This window comes from Ammospiza caudacuta, chromosome 6, assembly GCF_027887145.1.
Source record: "Ammospiza caudacuta isolate bAmmCau1 chromosome 6, bAmmCau1.pri, whole genome shotgun sequence".
NCBI lineage: Eukaryota > Metazoa > Chordata > Aves > Passeriformes > Passerellidae > Ammospiza > Ammospiza caudacuta.
Window position 1 is genome coordinate 44,841,232 of NC_080598.1, and position 20,706 is coordinate 44,861,937.

Genomic DNA, 20,706 nt, shown 5'->3' on the forward strand with positions numbered 1-20,706 from the left:
ATATGCTTAGCTTTTCTGGCTTCAGGCTAGTTTTCATGTTTACAACCTCTGTGACACATTTTGTTAGAACTTCACAAATCACATATCATACGAGAAATTAATAATGCATGTAACTTATTAGGTTAATAACTTTCATCTTATTGTGAGCTTCACTTAAAGTTATGCATTAATAATTCAAGGGACAGCTTTGACATCAAGTGTGTTTTCTAAAGCACTCTATCCCTTCTTATGATTTTTGAGTCTGTATGAAAACCACAGATGGTTTTTAAAAACTTGATTCCAGCTGTTTCCACATTTCTCCTGAAGGCTGGATTTGCCTGTGCATCCAGCAGAGGAAGGCAATTAAATGTTGGTCTCCTCTTAGGTTTTGCAACTGGAGTTTAAGGGAAAAACTTGGTATGTATGAGGGCACCTTTTGGTAAGAATCATTGAATGGTTTGAATTGGAAGAGACCTTTAAAGGTCATCTAATCTAACTCCCCTGCAATGAACAGAGACTTCTTTTACTAGCTCAGGCTGTTCAGAGCCCCATGCAGCCTGACTTTGAATATTTACAGGGATCATCCCACCTCTCTTGAAGGCCTGTGCCAGTGCCTCACCACCCTCATAATCAAATTTTTCTTTTTTATATCTAATCTAAATTTACCCTCTTCTAGTGTAAGACCATAAGCCTTTGCCCTATTGCAACAGGCTCTGCAAAAACGTTTGTCTTTTAAAAGCTCTCCTTATGTACTGAAAGGCTGCAATGAAGTTTCTGCAGAGCCTTCTCTTCTTCAGGCTGAACAGTTTGAACTCTCTCAGACTGTCCTGATAGGAAAGGTGCTTTTGCCCTCTTCTCATCTTTGTGGCTCTCCTCTGCATCTACTCCAGGGCTTTCTGCTGACCTTGTTAAACATCATGAGGTTCCCAGGAGCCCACTTCTTGAGCCTGTGCAGGTCCCTCTGGATGGCATCCCATTCTTCAAGGTGTGTCAGCTGCACCACTCAGCTTGGTGTCATCTCCAAACTTGCTGGAGGTGCACTTGATGCCGCTGTCTATGTCATTGATGAAGGTACTGAACTGTCACAGTCCCACTATTCACTGATCTCCATTTGGGCATTGAGGCATTGACCACAGCCCTTTGGGCGCAACCATAAAACCAATTCCTCATCTATCAAATCTGTATTTCTCTAATTTAGAGAGGGGCTTGATGGGAAGAGCCATGTTAAAGGCCTAGATCTGAAAACTGCCTCCTCAAACACCCATCTAACCCATCAGCTTTGTGACAATACTCCCCTTAAAACCATTCCACAGACTCCAGTTCTTTGGGAGTGCAGCAGACAATCTCTGATGGTGGTGCCAAGGACTTAAGAATAGTACTGGCATTGTATTTGAGCTGTTACAGCCAGGATCTTCCTTTGTTTTTTTTGAGGCCACAATAGTTGTATGGTCAGGAGAGTTTTGGCAAATGTAGGTAGCTTTCAGAAATCTTCTAGTGATGTGTCCTGCCAAAAGGCTCTTCAGGAACTGAAAAAGCAATGGCAGATAAAGAAGATCTGGGCACAGAGGAAGAACTGGTTGGAAGGTAAAAACCAGAATGGAATAAACAGAATGCACTAAATAGTTCCTGTGGGAGGGCCAAAGTGGAAAGTCATCTGGGATCCATGCTGAGGTCTGAAGATTCATTAGTGGTATTTAGTGGAAAGAAATGTGGATGGAGACAGCATACATTTTACTGAGAATGAAAATTGTTGCATGAGGATTATCTGCAGGACTGCAGAGCATGAGCTAGTAATGCTGAATGTCTGGAAAAATAAAAAGCAGATTAAATTATATGTGTGTAAACACAAATTGAGGTTTTTATATTGGGAGGGAGAGAAAAGAATCAATATTATGCATATGCAATGATGGACTTTGAGTTGTTTCTGATGTTTTATTAAATAATTATTTTTAAATATTTGCTCAGTGATCAATATTGGGCAAATAAGCACATCTAATATTATGCATTTCTAGGAAGGGAATAAGAACAAAACAGAAAATATAATGATGTCATTAAATACACCCACACTGGACACTGTTATCCTGTTGTTTTAATCTCAGAAAGGGGAGAAGGGCAACAAAGATCATTAAAGGTCATTAGAAAGACTTCTATACAAGAGCTGTCAGTACAGCCTGGGGCTCTTTGTAACTGAACTGATGGAAAAAGGATATGGGAGTGGGGAATCATAATGTATTTTCTGTTTATTTCTGAACACAGGGATTAAGTGTAAATTCAAAAGACAAAGGTAGGGCAAACTTCAGAACAATCAAAAAGAAATATGATGGCAATTAAAGTAATGGAAGGCTTTGCATTGGGACGTTACACTGCCTGGAAAAATCACAGAAGAAAAATATTGATGGTGTATGAAATACAAAGACACAAGTTTGTCTCTGCAGATCCTCACAGGCCCCAGAGGAGTGGAATCTAAAATGGTTTTATGGGTGGGTATTGCCACACAGATGCTCTGCTTGACTTGCTTGGGTATTTGAAGAGGTGGTTTTCAGATATAGGATACTGATCCAATTTAATTTGGAGAATTTTGTGTTCAAGTATTTCCTGGTACAGCTACATCATTCCTAGGCTCCCTGCAGTATTTCAAAGTTGATATTCTATTTGCTTTGCCTTCTATTAACTACCACAACCCATCAGAGGCCATAGTACACGTGATCTCCCTTCATTGCAAGTATTGCACAGCAAGGTCATGTTGCTGAAGGCCTGTGCACAGCTGAGGGGGAAGGCAGCAGAGAATCAGTTTGGCGTGAAATTTGGCACACAGGTTTGTGCAGCAATGTGTGGAAGTGGCGTGTGATGGAAGAGCTGGAGGAACAGACACACAAGGGTTAAGGAAAGGTTGGAGTGCCCCATGTTGGCAGGAGGTGTAATGATGTCCCTTTGAATGAAAACTGGTTTTCATATGTGTAGTCAGCCTACATTTGTGGAGGTTGCTTTAAATGAAAAGCAAAACAAGGAGGGCTAGATGAATCCCAGATGTTTGCAGGGAAGTGCAAAACAGCGTGACTTCTTTCCCCATTTGTAATTATTAAGGCCTGCAAAACAATTCATTGGAAATGAGGATATTAGAAGCAGTTTTATGGCTCTGCTTGTTGAGCTGCATTGTAAAAAGATTTGTCTGTCATTAAAGATGATCTTTCTATGTATGGACTTGGGAATTCTGTAAAGGTTTGGAGGGAGATTTCCAATAGGAAAATTTCCCCAGATCACTACAGGCTGTGGTAGCTGCAGACAGCTCTCAAGGCTTAACTTGGATTTGGGGATTTTTCCATCCATGACTAATGGTCAGACAGTGATCATTTGTATTTTTTTCCCCCCTGTGGCTGTAACTGTGGAAGTAACTGTTAAGAAGTTTTATTACTGCCCAACTGGACTCCTTTTCTGAGCACTGAATTCATCTGGAGTTGTCTTTTACAGAAGACTCAAAACCCAAGGAGCGTTTTCTGCTTCCTCAGAAAGGTGGAGACTGGTGGTGTGTAAAAAAGGGGTGATAACTGTTTACCCTACTGGGAAAAACTCCAGAGAATAATAGGTAGTAGAAATAGTAAACATCTGTCAGGTCACCTTGTCCATCTTCTCCTGCCAGAAGTGCCATTATTCCCTTCAGTGTATTAACTTGGAAACATTTCTACAAAGAGTTATTCTCCATGGGACTGTGACTGTCATTTTCTGGGTTCTGTTTACTGCTGCTAAAGATGTCTTAAGGACAAGTAAACCCTTCTCTTTGCACCTTTATTTTTTTGCTTTTTGGATACTGGGGACTTAACAGCAAACATATATGAAAATAAAAAGTGACTAAATTGGAAAGAATTATTATTTGGAGAATTACATGTAATAGCACTATTTAAAGACTTTTTCAACTAAGAAATCATATGAAAACCTGGCCAAAGTTATTTAATGGATAAGTGGCAGGATCAGGAATAAAAACCAGGAGGCATAACACCTGATGTGTTGCTTAATTCAGCAGAATAAAAATGCCTGCTACTTAAACTGTGTCCATGCTTGTATTTTCTCTTCCTAATGGAGTGATTTGTGGCATGTAAACATTTCAAAATGTCAGAGAATTTTAAGGCCCCAAATCCCCTCCATACCCAGCTAGCTCAGCCTTCATCCCCACTTATGTGTGGATTCAGAGTGGTCATAAACAACAAACGTAAAGCCTCACTTTCTTATGTGTCCCCCACATTAAATCTAATAATTTGGACCTCCTTAAGTTGTTGTGCTGGTTAACCACCTCCTACTACAAAAGCAATTGGGTCTTTAATCCGTTTGGAATTTCTCTGACAATGGCCCCTAAATGTGGATTCTTTTGATGCATTTTTCTACTGAAACAAAGATGGTTCAGAAATCTGTTGTCTTTCCTTTATCTGCTGTAATCAAGTCTTTATTCATCTTTTGAAAAACTAAACCAATGGAGCTCCTTGTATTTTACTCTAAGGCATTTATTTGAGTTTTCAAATCACATTGAAGCTGCTTGATATACTCTTTGCAATTCTTTAGAGTCCTTTAACAAAATGTAGACATTAGAATTATACCTAAAGTTACAGTGCATATGGTATCAATGCTGCATATTGCTTATTCTGTTCCTTTGTCCTGGGACTGTATGGCCCTTTTGCCCATAGTGTTTTACTGGAAGCTTGCATTTTCTCCTCTGATGTTTTCTGAATTGTTTTCAAAAGTGCAACTTCCCCTTTCTGGTTCTGTAGTTCATGGTCTTTCATGTTTGTAAGGTTCTATATTTGAGTATTCAAATGTTTTAAAAGCTGCTTGGAATGAAAGGGCCTGGGTTTTCATGCTCTATGAATAACACTGTATGACTGACATGTCAGTAAGGTTGTTCAGTGGTCTGCCAAACCTGGTGTTACCTTCAAGCATCAGCTTCAGCGCTTTCTATATTCTAGGTAATTGACAAAATATTTAATACTATTGCACCAAACATAGATTCTTATGGTGCATTAGAAATGCCTCTAATCAGTTATGCTACCCCACTGACAAATACTTTGTGAGACTTGTTAGCTGAGGAATGATGATACATCTGACTGTCTGTCTATCTATCTCTCTATCATTACATCTGTTTTGTTCTTGTATGCTGTTTATTTGAGCAGAGCTGTCTTCTGGTGTTCAGTTAAATACTTCAAAAATTATTTCATCTCTTCTTTCACCATTGTCATTAGAATTATGTCCGGTTTATTTGACAGAAGCTCCTTTTACACGGGAAGGTCTAATGACAGTAAGTATTGTATTCCTCTCCTTTAATGTTTTTATTAAGCACTTCAGATAGAAGCTGTTGTGCTATTTCCTCCAGGGTTGATGTTTCCTCCAGGCTAAACCCTTCTACAGTTATACATCTTGTCCTGTTTGGCTTTTTAAAACATTCGCAGAACATTATCGTTCTTTTATTCTTCTGTTATCTTTCTGTTATTCCAAGATTAAAAATAAACCCCACTGGATAATAAATCTCCTCATTCAGCTCTTTTAAGAAATTGAAACAAGTGACCCAAGTCTGTGAAATTAAAAATAAAGCATATTTATTCCTGGTAGCTGATCAACATCCTCTTTTATTCTCATGGATTGCAAAATACTTTGTCATCTTGTGATATAAACACGTAGCTTCTTCATGTATTTATATCTGACGGAGAAAAAATATTGCATGGTCAATAAATTATATAAGCTGAACCTTTTAAACAAACAATTGCCATCTTGGTGTTATGATATACTTTTGTATCAAGATACAGCATTTTAACCATTAGTGCATCCTATAGTGATTTGAAGACTTAATTTTTTTGTTGGATCACTAGGACACGTTGCACATTACTTCCAACCTGAATAGTTGTGATTTGGCTGTATCATTATGCTTTTATCTCCTAAACTAAAGCAGATCTCTTCTGTCAGATAGAGATCCCTTTAGCGTGTAGATTTGGATCAGCTTATAACCTACCTTTGGGTAAAATAGATGGAATTCATTGGATAGCTCACCCAGTACAGTATAAGATTAAGGTTTTTTTGTGTTCTTTGATAGTTTTTAACATATTTTTTAAGGCATAGGCAAGATAACAGGCCACAGTATTACAAAATGGTTTCACTAGTACTGTATATTTAATCACTGTCTTTTGTTTGTACTTTCTTGATAGTTTCCTACTTTGACACTGAAGAATCCCAATTAGTCCTCTTCAGAACTGCTTTACAAAGGCATTTCATGTTCAATTGGTTATGCACAAAGGCATGCATGCTCTTTTCATAGTCACTATTTGGAAGGCTTAGATACGGTTCCATTGTGTGAGAGTTGCTTAGAGTCTTTGATCCTTAATCTATAATCTAGCAATGACCTGAACTGAAATAATGTGTCTGAGTATATATTATTATATGCCTGTCAAAATGATAAGTAATGTGAGTTTTAGATATGTTGTTGTTCTTTTCCAAAAGCCAGCTTAGGTTGCATGACTATTTTGAAGTACCTGGAGGTTGCTCTGTGGTTGTAGCTCAGTTGATGTAGGACCCAATGTTTCTGGGCAGTGTCACTTTCCTCAGGGTGCTGCCCCAGTCTGTCTCTCTCTGGCATCTGGAAAGCCTTATTATTAACACTTCTTCCATAAAGTTAGAGGAAACCTCAAAGGAAAATACACCCGTTTGTGTGTTTCTTCTTCTTGGCCTTTTATTTATTTTTTCTTTTTTTGGTGTGAGGGATCAATTGAAATAGGCCTGCAGTCCTAAATTTTTGGTAATTGATGGATGAGGATGATTCTTATATTTCTCCATGTCAGTAGAAACTGTCACTTGCAGTTTGCTACCTGCCACTTGCTACCTCCTCACTTCCCTGTCTATATCAGTGTCTTCAACATGTAATAATCAATAGCAGTTGTAGTAATAGTAGCAATAATGTAATAGTGATGTTCATTTCGTGTCATAGATTATATGTTTAGTTTGGCAACACGAAACTTGGTTTTTGAAGGCAGTGACTATGCATCTTATACCTCTTACAGGAACATGCAAGCCAAGTTTGCAGGATGTGATTAACATGAGGGGGTTTATTTTCTTGCTTCAAACTAATTTTCGGGTTTGAATTTCAGGGTTTAGTACGTCTGCATAAGCAAGGAAGAAAATGGCAAGAGGGTGATGATCTGCCTTTAAGAGGCATGTTAGCTATGTAGGACAAAACAAATTTGTAGCACAGTGCAGAAACAACAGTTAAGAACTTTTTTCTGGCTTCTGAACTTCTGTGGCTTTGTGAGAGACTAGTAGAATCTGGAACAGATGTCTGCAAGCCATCTTTCCTTTTAGAAGCTTTTGGGAAATAATTCTTAGCCTTAGTAATACCTGTTGATAGACCTGAATGCAAATGATGGGTTTGCAGTGAGAGGTATCAGGCTTGTGGATGCCAGAACAGTGTGAGGTTCTTGTGCTTTGAAGGGCAAAGAAACTGTGTTATAAAGCCATAGAGACCTTATTGACAGAGTGACTGAGGAGTTAGAGAAACAACTTGCCTGTTTTGTTTACTGTTTATATTGCTCCCAAAGCAAAATGGAGAAGTATGGGGTAGCTGAAAAATGCAACCCTTTCAAAGTGTATTGCTGTAGGGAAACAAAGAGGAAAAAAAGAGTATAGTAAAGTATAAAAAACAGCAACACTTTCAGTGTGCCACAACCATCACCACCAATTCTCTCCTTTTGAGAGCCTTATATGTGAAGGACCTGAGCCAAGCAGAACAATGACTGCCTGGGAATGGCAGGGATGCTGATGCTGGGAAGCATCATGGGCTGAACATATGTTCTTTTAACAGTGTACTTTTCAGCATTTTCCTCTTAATATTCTGCACATGGGGCTTTTTTATGTGGTTGTTACAGTTTTTGTTTTGGTTTTTTTTTTTTCTTAATTGTGTATTTGGAATAATACAATAGCCAGGACTGACATTGAGTTATTTGGAATTGGAACAGAACTGTAGGCAATAATGTGCCAAATCCAGTACAGCTTACATTAGAAATACTTAACTTAAAAGCCCCTGTTGTCATTTTCTTTGCCTCCTCCCTTTTCTGTGCTTCTTTCAGGTTTGACCATGCCAGTGTGAAAGAAAAAGAAATGTATGAAGGAGCATGGTTAGGTCCTGCAAAGTCCCATTGAGCACACAGTCCAATGTCATGTACAGCAAAGTTGGTTGCATCTTCTGAACTGATATCTTATTTCTGGATATACTGGAAGGTGTGGAAAGGCTGAATTTTCAGTTGAAAGGATTCTAGTGTAATCTCACCTCCTCCAGTCTTTTCTCTAATGGTAACTTCATCCTTGTGTGGTGTTTTTCATGCTTTAACCCCTGCCAGCAGCCAAGAACCATGCAGCCACCACCAGGGGTCAGGGAGAGAGTCAGAAGGGCAAAACTAAGAACACTTGTAGGTTGAGATAAAGACAATTTAATAGAAAAAGCAAAAGCCACACATGTAAGCAAAGCAAAACAAGGAATAGATTCACTGCTTCCCATGGTAGGCAGGTGTTCAGCATCTCCAGGACAGCAGGGCCCCACCACCTGTAACAGTGACTTGGGAAGACAAACTCCATCACCCCAAACATCCCTCCCCTCCTCCAGCTTCCCCCCACTCTCTATACTGAGCATGATGCCACATGGTCTGGAATATCCCTTTGGTCACTTTGGGTCACCTGTCCTGACTGAGTCTCCTCCCAGCTTTCTCACCAGTGTGGCAGTAGAAAAGCAGAAGAGGCCTTGGCTCTGTGTAAGCCCTGCCCAGCAATAACAAAAACATCTCTAAACTACCATTGCTGTCTTCAGCAAAAATGCAAAACACAGTTCCATACCAACCACTGTGAAGAAAAGTAACTCGACCTCAGCCCCTACCAGCGCAGTTGTTCAATAATAAGAGATGCTCTTGCTTTGTGAGCTACATTCAGGGGAAGAGGATAGCAGTTACCAGGATGCCAAGCAGTTTGTTGGTCATACAGCTGCATAAGAATAGACTGTGGGGATCTGCATGCAGATGATGTGGATTCTTATAATGCTGCTTTTACTGTCCTGGATAAACATGGGCTGGCTATCAGTTAGTGGGTGGGAGCAATAGTATGGTGCATCATTTGTCTGCCTCGGGTTTTATTCCTCTCTCCTTTGTTTTCTTTTTTACTATTATTATTATTATTATTATTATTATTATTATTATTATTATTCTCTTATTTCAGCCTACAGGTTTGTACCTTTTACTTACAATTCTCTTCCCCATCCCATGTGGTACTTTGTTGCTGGCTAGGGTTAAATCACAGCAGCGTAGCCTTAAAATCACAAGTGAAGAGACGAGTACACATGTATGCACAAACAGTAGAGTGCATGCAGGTACTGCTTAAAAATGCATATAAACCCATATATATGCCTTTAGTGCAGATCTGTACATAAATACATATGCTTTCTTGTGCATCGATGTACAGTATATGGATATGTAAATATATGTAAGTACATCTAGGCAAAAAATATAGCATGTAGGGTGATTACATGTCCAAACATTCAACCTGTCCTGCACTGAGGAATAAATATATGTCCTTGCTTCCAGGAATCTTTTTTCAAGCTTTGTGACTATGTCAGCCATTTTCTCTTATTTCATTTTTTTCCCCCTTCAGCTGCCAGTAAAACACACAGACAAGTTTTCTTGATATATTAGCAAAAGAATGGCTGACTGATTTCTATGTATTTTGCTATTTTTGACAGCACTTGCTCAGTGGAGAATAAAACTGCTGTAGAGGAGAAACAGTGGGTTCTTTGAGTACTAGGCAGACAGACGAATCATTTCTATATTCTGGTCAACGTGGTCTGGGTAATAATAAGAGCAGAGCCCTCTTCTCAACCCCTTCCTCCAAAAGAGTCATCTCCAGAAATGGAAGTTCACCATGCTCTGAAACTGCTGCTGTCACAGTAGTACCTCAGTGCTCTGTAAAGGTTGGAAAAGGTTGCTGGGACTTAAACCTCTAAAGTGCATGGGAAGTCCACTTAAACAGAAAGGTTTAGGCAAATTCATGTCAAAGAGTGGCTAAAGCAGATTTTGTTTTCTGCCTGTTAGTGTTTGAGCAATGTAAGCTCTGTTGCTCTGCTTAAGATCTGGTATAGATAATTCTTAAGCAGTAAGACAGTATTGAACTAAACAGAAAATCTAAGTAAATTAGTCTTGTATCAAAGAAACTTTCTTAGATGTGAGATCAGTCTTCCTTGAGCTCCACACAGAGGAGACGGGAACCCCATGCTTGGGTGCATTAACATGGCACTGTAGGAAAAGTAAACAAACCAAGGGAAAGGTTTATTATTGTTCCATATTTCTATTATAGAATTGCAACACTGAAAGAGATTAGTAGTGTTACCAAAATATTTTCTCCAGCTTAGGCACAAGGTAGTAGCTAGGAAGAAGGAATATTCTTTCATGCCATCTATGGACTTGTATGAATTCAGTTCCCTCTTTCACTTTCTCAAAATCAGGGATAGAGGCCCTTAATGAAGGAGTGGAAAATAGTACAATATTAAATAAATTAATGCAAAGACACTAATATTCACTGAGTAACTTAAACTGCTTTGTAGGCATTTCTCATAGAAAGTCTTTCTACAATGGCGTGATCTTTTTGTTTCCAGCTCCCTTTGTGCTGGGAACCAGCTAATCAGGTGTCTTTTTTGCCTGGTGTTTAGTGCTGACTCCATTTCTGACCTCCCCTTTCTGAAGAGCTCTCTCTTGCTGATTGCAGCAGCCCACCTCCTTTGGGAAGGAAGTGTAATCTGGTGCTGAGGTCCTCATCTGTCTCCCATTTCTACTTCTCATGTCAGTGCTTCCACTGGAAAATGTCACCTGTGTTTGCTTTTGTTTCTGCTTCCATGTGCTTTCCCTCAAGTTCTCTCACTGTGGCAGCAGTTCTGACTGTGCTGAATGCTCCCCTATCCCCCCCAGGAGCTGCTGGACTTGCACTCCAAGAGCACAGCTTCCAGGTCAAAGCAAGGGATGAAGGTGAAGTTTTGTCAATAGCCTTGGTGAACCCTGGTTGTGCCACTGGGTTCTTTGCATGTATTGATACTGTTCCCCAAGAAAACTGTAAAGGTGGTGGGCACGGGAGAGTTTTTAAAGTAATGGTTTCTCTGGAGGCCAGATAAAACCAGATGAGCAGCTGAGAGGGAGCTGTCCTATTCCAAGCCTCCCTTTATTGCTGTATTGTTCTCACTGTTGTGCTGTGAACTAAAGCTGTGGCTGGTGCAGCTGGGTGGCTTCTGGATGAACAGATGAGTTAGACCTTTTGGCATTGTGGTAAGTAGGGCTCAGTCCCAAACAGAAGACAGATATTGTATTTAAAAAAAAAAAAATCCCCTTGTTCCTTTTATTAGTGTTGAAAGCTTAGAGATGAAGGGTCGTAGATGAGAGAGTTTTAGATGTGCATGAGAGAAAGATATAAAAGAGCTTCTGGTTCTTTTTCTCACACCAGGTTGGGGGTTATAAGATGACAGTATTTTTCTCTTGATGATGCTTCTTTCAGGTGGGGAATTAACTACATTCCCTGCCCTCTACAGCAAATATTCAAGCAAATAGTGAGCTCATGATGTCTCTGTTTTCACACAACATAGGGCCCAGTGCAGATCAACATTTGGGGAATCCTACCCGTGGAGGATTTGAACTTTGTTCCATGCTATAGAATTTCAAGAGAGATGAGAGGAGAGATCCCGGAGAGATGTCAATGTTTACAAGTTTTTGCACAGAGCAAAAAGAGGGGTATGAAAAATGAAGCTTAAAATCCCATAGTATTTTGGGCTAGGCATATTGAGACAGTGTCATCCTGCAATGGGAGTTCTTCAGCAGACCCAGAGTGTCTTTGGTCCCTCACAGAAGGAGAGCCTAGCTGGAGGGATGCCTCTTTCTTTGGCTGACACTGCAGGTGGTGGGAGATGTCAGTGCCCCTGAGACCTTTGTGCTAAGGCTGAGGGAGGGACACACGCTGGGATGCAGCACTCTCAGCTTTAAGCTACAAACAGTGACACCATCCTGCTGCAGTGGCACCACTTTCAGGCTTAGTCTGTACAGTGCTAAATCCACTGAATGCTTCCTCTGTGGCTGTAAGCTCATTGTTACTTGAACTGTGCTCACTTTCGAGCATGTGCTCTCCCATATGTAATGGTAAATATTTTCAGTTTGTTTTTTGCTGGGCAAGTGACAAAAGCATAGAAGACGCTGCTGTGGTTGGCACAATTTGCTGAGCAGTTGCTTTGCTTACATTGGAAACCTCAGCAGAGAGACTCCTGGCATATGGAGACTGGACTTCCTTCTTGCCCCTTCCAGGGGCATTCTAGTGAAGCAGGCTCAAGGCATATTGGCTAGGGAAGGTAGGTTGTGGGGGAAAAACTCCATATCTGTGAGTGAGGAATATCTATTCAGTATTCTCACAGAAGACTTTACACATTACTGTTCTCATTAAAATATATTTTACCACTGAAGTGAAAAGCTGAGTGAAATTAAGAGTTTCTGTTCCAAAGGAGTTTGCTCCAGCTGACAGTTGTTTTCACTGTTGCTGATAAGATGAATTTTTTAAAAATGTAAATCCATGAAATCTTCAAAACTGGGTGCATGTGTAACATTCTGGTATTTTCTGAATCAAATTATTTCATGTTGATTGAGCTGACCCCAAATAATCTGGAGCCAGTTTAACACAAACTACATTTTCCAGTGCAGTTCATATGACCCATAGGGCCCTTGTGTCCATTCTCCCAGAGGGACCAGAGTATTGGTTAGGCTGCTTTCTGGCAAAACCAGTCATGTATCTCTGCTGATATCAGGTGGGACACTGACACTGTGTCTGTCAAAGTATTTTCTTAGGGAGTGGAGTCCGGAGGTAAAAATGGGGACCATTACTGAAAGTAAATGCAATGCCTGAAAAATACTGGTTTATGTTTTGGTTAAGTTCATGCAAAAACTTTTCTGTAAAGTTCAATAAAACAAAACTTGCCATTTTTGGTTTGTTATAGATTGGAGTGAAGCATTCCATTACTAATTCTCTGTAAGGGAAATGGACTTCTCTGTTAAAAAGTTATCCTGATGGAAGCATTCACCCAGCCATACTAAACAGATTTATTTCCTTGTGATAGGTCTTTTGTACTTGCACAATCTTAGGTGGATTGAAAATACAAAGAAATCACTAAATGGAGTGGTATTTGCTAAGTCATTGTCTGACAGACTTTTCAGTGTAATAAGGCTCAAGCATTAAATGATCAATGGGCCATCCTAAAATAATTCCTCTCAGCCTTTCATATGAAATTCTTAAGACACTTGACAGTAATAATTTCCTCACTTAATCATCACTGAACCAAGCTTGACAGATTTAGCTTGTGCTTGCTAGACAAATCTGAGATTTCAGGATGCATTTGGGAGGAGCAAAATATTTTGTAACTGGCTAATGTCTGTATAAGCTCACTACAGAACTGAATGTAATTTAAGTCAACTCCTGCATACAGGTAAAGAAGCTACTGTGATAATAATTATTTTTTTATTTTAAGTGTTTTTTATTTTAAATTTTAATTTTTTTTATTTAACTCTCAAGCCTTCGTTTGCTAGGGAGGTGAATTGTAAATTTAGGCTCTTCAAATTTGTGAGGTGTCAATATTCTGTTATTATAAGGTTAATTTTTCCTTCCTGTGCTTGAACACTATAGGCAAGTGTTTAGATACGTAATAGACAGTAATTTGCTTTTTCACATGTTCCTCTACTCTCCTGTTCCCCCCCAAACACAAAATCATAGCAAATACAACTAGAATGGATCATTAGAGTTGTCTATTCCTTTGCACTTCCACTGTCCCAAAACAAAACCAATGACATCTATGTGAATTTTGACAGCAATATTTTGCCTGAAATTCAAGGTCTCCAGTAAGTGTTGCTCTTCAGACAACCTCTTCCAGTGCTTCACTGTTCTTAAATTAAAAAAGCCTTTCTCTATCGCTTGTCTTACTGTAATTTTTTGCTAATTATTTCTTGTCCTTTTCAGCATGGGTACAAAGAAGACATTGTTCCTTTCTGCTTTGTAGTAGACCTTTTCTATTTGAACACTTTATAGTGTCTCCTTTCAAACTTCTATTTTCTAGACCCCTGATTATTTTCATTGCTGTAGTCAGGACTCTTTCCAATAGTTGCACTCCTTTCTTGAAGTGCAATTCTCCAAAGTGAACATGAGCTCCAGTAGAGTACAGCACTATCTTTTTCTGTGTCTCCCTACATTCCAGCATGCATCTTTCAACCCATCCAATGAATAATTTTCTATGTGTAGCTAACTTTATTTCTTCTATTTTGTTTTACCTCTGCACTAGGCTCAGTGTAAAACAGAATTTCCTCACTGTTGTATATGGATGCATATTTTTAAAGTACAGACATATCTTCTCTATGTCCTTACATACAGAAATACATCTATGGTACAAATTACTTTTTAGGGCTAGAATGAGGCATATCTGTGTCTGTGGCACAAGTGAGGAACATCACAGCTGACTGTCTTGGCTTCCCTTGTCCTGCAGGTTTTTTCTTCTCTGTTACTAGGCCAAATGGAGGTTGAATAGAACATAAATAGAGGAAAGTTCAGTTTGTGCATCTCAATCCACAGTGAAATGCCTTAAAGACTTTGCTATGACTTAAAGGTGAACTATGTTACTGTCAAATACCAGACAGTTAATTTTTTTACCTTTGTATTAAAAATAATCAGCTAGATTTTCAGAAACAGAATGAGAATTCTAAATCTAATTTCTTAGGGTATTTTTTAGCTTTAGCAGTAAAGACAAACCCTGAGTGAACACATATTCTTTGTTAAAAATAATTCAGATGAAATCTAGGCTTGCATTGCTCTAGTCAACATTGCACAAGTTGTATTTGAGTCTTGACTGTTTAGTTTTAGTTACTTTTCATCCATGTTCAATGAATTACTTTACACAATAGCTAAATGTATCTCTTTCAGAGTGTGGGGAATGGTGGTAGTGTTTATTACCTGAATACAGTTATCATCCTAGTGGAACATCAAATATGTGTATACTAGGTATCCATAGTTCACACAGTGCTGTTTAAATAAGCGTAGGAGCTTTAGTTACCCATTGCTGAAGACTTGGTCACTTGATACACAGTCTGTCCCAGACACAAAGTGCTGCTAACCCAGTGTAGTTTTTTCTACTTGCTTGTCAGGGAGGGCTAGGAAAACACAGGTCTAATAAACCAATGGATAAACTGTATTTTTTTTTTTTTTCCTGTAGGACCTTGCTTGGTTATTTGTAGATGCCTTTAAAGAAGTTTTGGGCACTAGCCTGAATATCTAGCAGTTATCCTTTGTGAGAATTGATATGGGCAGTTGGTGAAGGGGTGCAGCCTGGGACAGAAAAAGGCAATATCCAGGGTGCAATAGGTGAACAATTTGGCTGGCCTTCAGAGGTGCTCTTCCTAGCTAGCTAAACATATGCAGCCTTCAGGTTATTGCTCTTTTTCGTGTTAGTTCATGATGGTAGTCATCTAATTTGCCGAAAGCCATTCCCATTTGGAGCATGCTTGTGTCCAGCCTGTACTGAAAATCGTGTTTCCCACTTAATAACACCCACTTGGAGAGGAATTTTTATATTGGCTACTGGCCAAACTTAGCACATAATTTTCCCTCCTTTTTTGTTGCTCCCTCTCTATCTGCAGCTTCACTTGATTGCAGAGAGATGCTTTTCATCATTGTGAAAAGCCATCTGATTAGAGCTGTCATTAACCCATGAGTGAAACTTATAAGAAATTTAGCTGGAGAAATTCCTTGAATGCTTCAGAATTGCAGAGTTGCCATTTTAAAGAAACCTCAAAACTAGATTGTGATTTTGTTTTAGCTCTTCTTAAAACAAGCTCTTCTTTCTCAGCAGATTTATAGGAAACGTGATTTAATGTATATATTTTTCCCTCAGAACGTTTTAGATGTCGTGAAATCCTACTGCTGATTATTAGGACAGTGTGTATCTGCCCCTTCCTGACCATCCATTTATATTAGTCTAATTCATTAGACAGAGGCATTGAATGGTCAATATTCCTTGGTTAAAGTGTATTTAGAAACAGTCCCCATGGAAAAGGAGAAAACCATTGTTTTCATTATTCTTATTTCATTTTTGCAATATAAAGTGATTTTAAGGTTGAAGGAATGAAGGTTACTTTTTAAAAGTTCTGTGCATAGCTTTTGCTAATAATTTTCTTCCCCTTTTTCTTTTCCACCTTTATTCCCAAAATAAAGGTGGCTATGTCTGTATCAGGAGTAATGTCTTGACTCCCTTAGACCTTCTCTGATATACATATCAGACCTGGGATGAATTCAAGCTTGTGTTAGTTTTAACAGGCAAGACTGGCATTGTTCAGAAGGCACCTGACATAAATGGAAAGTCTCTGGGCACTGCTTTCATTGCTCTGCTTACTTCTGATTTGCTTTTGGAGCCATGTGTGGCCCTAGAAGGCTGTCCTTGAGAGGAGCAGCATTCTGAGACAGTCATGGCCTCATTTGAATTTAGAGCAGTGGGTTTCAATAGGTATTTTGGCATATACTGAGGAGCCTTCAAGTTACTTCAGAGGTTGCTTGTAAAATGAGACTACAAGATAGGAAGTGCTACGCAGATGGCAGATTCTACTGCTAGCAGAAATCTTGTTCAGTTGTATCTTCTCTGACTTGCAGCAGGTGACTCTAAGAAACTATTTCTTGGAACTTATATATTTGAGTTGTAGAATCAGGCTTTTTTGTCCAAGGCTTTTTGCTTGCCTTCCTTTTTAGTGGTATGTTTTCAGGTAGGATCCCGAACATGTAGAAATATAAAAAAAGCTTCACTGAACACATTGATGACAGGTCAGACCAGAACTGATGATAGCATCTTCTCCTTTACCAGGCAGATTTAGCAGTTGGGAAGAAGTGCATCATCTGTCCTGCAAACTGCACTGAAGCCTCTGTTGTTTTCATTAAAACACAAAGATTCATAGGTTATGAGGCCAGAAAAAGCCATTATGATAATCTAGGCTGATTTGCTGTATAATTAATTCCTGTCTCACTATGTCTTTTAGAGGAAACAAGATACTATTTTAATTTAAAATTTGCCAGCAGCAAAGAACACACTATAACCTGTAGTAAATTATTTCAGTAGCAAATTACTCTCATGTAAAAATGAGTCATAATATTTTAAAATGTGAATTTCTCTAACTTCAATATCTAGCCCCCAGATTTCATCGTCCCTTTGTCACATGCATTGAAGACCCCTCTCTTGCCAAATTCCATTTTCTGCACAGGTACTTGTAGATTGCAATCAAATCACATTTTAACCTCTGCCTATTAAACAGACTGAATTTGAATGTTCTCCACTATGGGACATGCATACCAGTCATTTAATTTTATTCCTTCCTTAATCTTGAACCTTTGGTCTGACAATTGAACTGTTATTATCAGAAGCTGCTGTAGCATTTCTCCATTCCTGCCAAGGATTCACATTGGTTTTACACCCAACCATTATTTCTATTCTTTTATTGTTATGAGAGTTCTGGTGCATTTGATTATACATCATGATGTTGATGTCCAAATATGTCTGTCAATAATATTTCAAGTCACATATGGAAACACTTGCACTTCTTCCATAAAGGTGCTTTTTTTAGATTTCTCAAGCTAGGTATTTTGTTCTGGGGTTTTTTTTTTAAAGAAAATAATTTAGAGCCACTTTTGACTAACAGAGATTCAGATTGGGGTGGATATGTTTATTTGTAAAGACTGAATTCAGAACTCTTGTATCTATTCAGCAGCCTTCCTCATCTCCTCCCCAGGTCTTCCTTTTTACTTGCTTTCTTAGTCTCTTCATCCTTGGCCACAGATTCTTCATTGTTAGTCACTTTCTTGATTACAACTAACTTTATGTAATTTTTTTCTGGTTCTTTTGAAAGCATTCTGTCACAAGGATTCTCCAGCTGTGGTACTTGTATGATTAGTGAAACACAAAGCAGTCAGCATCACACCTCAAATAAACTCAGAGGCAAGCCCTCTGCGTTTCCCCGGAAAAGATGAGACCTATTACTCAAGTATCACATACATACAGTAACTTGCATGTGGCTCAGCTATGCTTGTGTGCATATGATATTCCCCCTACCAGCAACCAACAGAGATTGCTGAAAACAGCTCAGAGTCATGGCTAGATGCAGCCCAGCACCACCCATCAATCAATGTCTGCTTCTCTCATGTATGGGAAGACTGGGTCAAGATGCAGTTTAGAGGAGTGTTGGTTTGACCAATTTTTAGTGGTATCTTATAAGGGCAGCTCTCCTTCCTTAGAATCATTAAAGCCACAGCTTGTTCAGGCCTGGCATTCTCTTGCCCACCAAACCAGCTCCATGCTGTGGGGGGAACCAAAAGGCAATGGTGCACCAGAATTGTAAGCCCTCATGGGCCTGGAGAATGGTCAATCCATGCACCCAGGATGGTGTCTTCAATAGTGGAGGGTGCAGGTGGTGTTTAGGGAGAGCACAGGACCATGGCTGCTGTCAGTGGCGCATTCCCTGACGTTCCTGCAGCACCCACTGCTGTTGGTTTACAATTGCTAGAAGATGCACTCCTTACTTTTTCTTTCAGTATCAGTTTGTGGACTTGCTGTCCATTGTTATTTCTGGTTCTTTTTGTGTCTTCTGTTGTACCCTACTTCCATGACCTCCCCTGGCAGCAAGTACCAGAAGTTCACTACCCTCTGTGTAAATAAGTACTTCTAAAAATCCATTTTATGCTGATTTCATACAAGTTTCAGCAAGTGCCTCTAACTCTGTTATTACTGGGTTTGGCAAAGAGCAGTTCCACATTAACCTTCTCCATCTTCTGTAAACTTCAATCATATTTTTCTCAGTCCTCTCCAAATATGAGCTTGGCCTTTTCAGCCTATCCTCATAAAGCATCCTGTTCCATCCTTTTAGTTGCTCTATTTATTTCTTCTTTCTCCTTGAGAAGCAGAGACAGGACTTCATGCAGTGCTCAGAACTAAAGTCTGACTGAGGTGCACCTCATTGTCTGGGAAGAGAGGAGGCTCTAATGCACCCCCTTGCTGTTTCAGTGGAAGGAGGTGTATGGTCTCTCTGAGAGCATTTGACATGATTAATCTGTAGCATAAAACTACTACAGTCCCATAAATTGAAAATGAATTTTATCCCTGTTGCAGATATTAATAGCCTTGATGTTTCTGATGCCTGTGTGAGGGCAGAGCATGTTATTAGGAATTGGACCCAGTTACTGTGGGTCAATACTGTCCTCTGCTGGGAAGAGCTAGAGCTTTGTGCCATTTCTCCAAATGGGATTTAACAGCTGGCTTTGCCTTTCACTCAGCGTTTTGCCTTTGAAACAGAAAAATCTGACTGCACTGGGGAAATTCTCCTTTAATGCTTAGTGAATGCTGGTATTTTTGCCAGCAATGAATGTATCGAATCACGATTTAATTTATTTTTTTAATCTAGAAGTGACCTAATTTATAAGCTTATCCCTCATTCTTTCTGTCATTTGCCTTTTAATATTTACTGCATACACATTTCTCTGACTTTCCTGTCCTAATAGTAGAAGACGTAACAATGAATTTCTCCTTTCCTTTCTATTGCCGTAACAAACTGCTGACAACTCATCCTGATAAGATTTTGAAAGCAGAAATCAAATATGTGTATATATATGCTATATGTGACAGACACAAAGTATTTTAGAATAATAACTCCTTAGAAGAAATTAGAGTCTTCAGTAGTATCACTGAACAAGAATTCAATAAAAATTGTGCTAGTAGCAGAAGCAGTTTTACTTGCTGTACATGCCAGCTCTGCATTTAGCAAGTGTGGAAGGTGATTGAGAGGAAGTACAGTTTACAAGTGTTTCAATTTTGTGCCTTCTCCAGCTCCTGCCTCTGTGAGGATGACATGGGCCAGAGAAGAGTTTGCTTTTCAGGAATTCATTCTGAACCTGAGAGAAAGAGGAGAGTAGGAGGTCTGGACTCCTGAGTAAGCGAGGCATGCTCAGGAGTGCTTGTCTGTTTTGAGACTCTTCTCTTGGCTAATTTCAATCCATGTAGCAGGAATAGACCCCGGAGTTCTGGTCCTTAACTCAGAGAATGTGATAGTCCAGGCACTGAAAATGTACAGGTTTTTATGTGTTAGCACAAAAAATTGTTGGTTTCTTGGAAGTAAGGGTAAGCTGTAGAGATATTTCCATGCCAAGCTTGTGTCAGTAGTGATCTAAAATTTCTTGCTCAGAGAAATTTTAAGTCTTTGTTATCTTTTTTTTCAGGACCCACAGGGCAATCACTAACAGTTCACAGCAACTTGCTGAAATTCTTTTGCATCTCTCTCCTGGTAGTTAAGAAGGCTATAGGAATAATAGAGAAATGACAGTGGTACCGAGTTCCCTGCTGTGGCTAGTAGAGATGGACATGGAGGTTATACTTTGTTATGTATTTTGTATGGAATTTATGCAAATATAACAGCATGATACCCAACACACACTGCATTTTATGTACAGAAGCTTTTACAGCTTAGCGGGCCTGTGGTAGAGTTAATTGTTCTCACTGCCCTTCAGTTAAATATTGTCTTCTGACTGCTTATCTGATCTAAAGTCATTGCAAAGTACCCATTGCTGTCATTTCTATACACTCTTCTGGTTCAACTTGCTCCCTCTGTCAGGATGTCAGATTCTTGCACTGTC

At 39.3% G+C, this 20,706-nt stretch overlaps 1 protein-coding gene across 3 annotated transcripts in view; it reads left to right on the forward strand.

Annotated features, from left to right (window-relative positions):
- NRXN3 (neurexin 3) overlaps window positions 1-20,706 on the forward strand; it is a 908,017-nt gene that overhangs the window by 222,743 nt on the left and 664,568 nt on the right. The window lies entirely within an intron of this gene.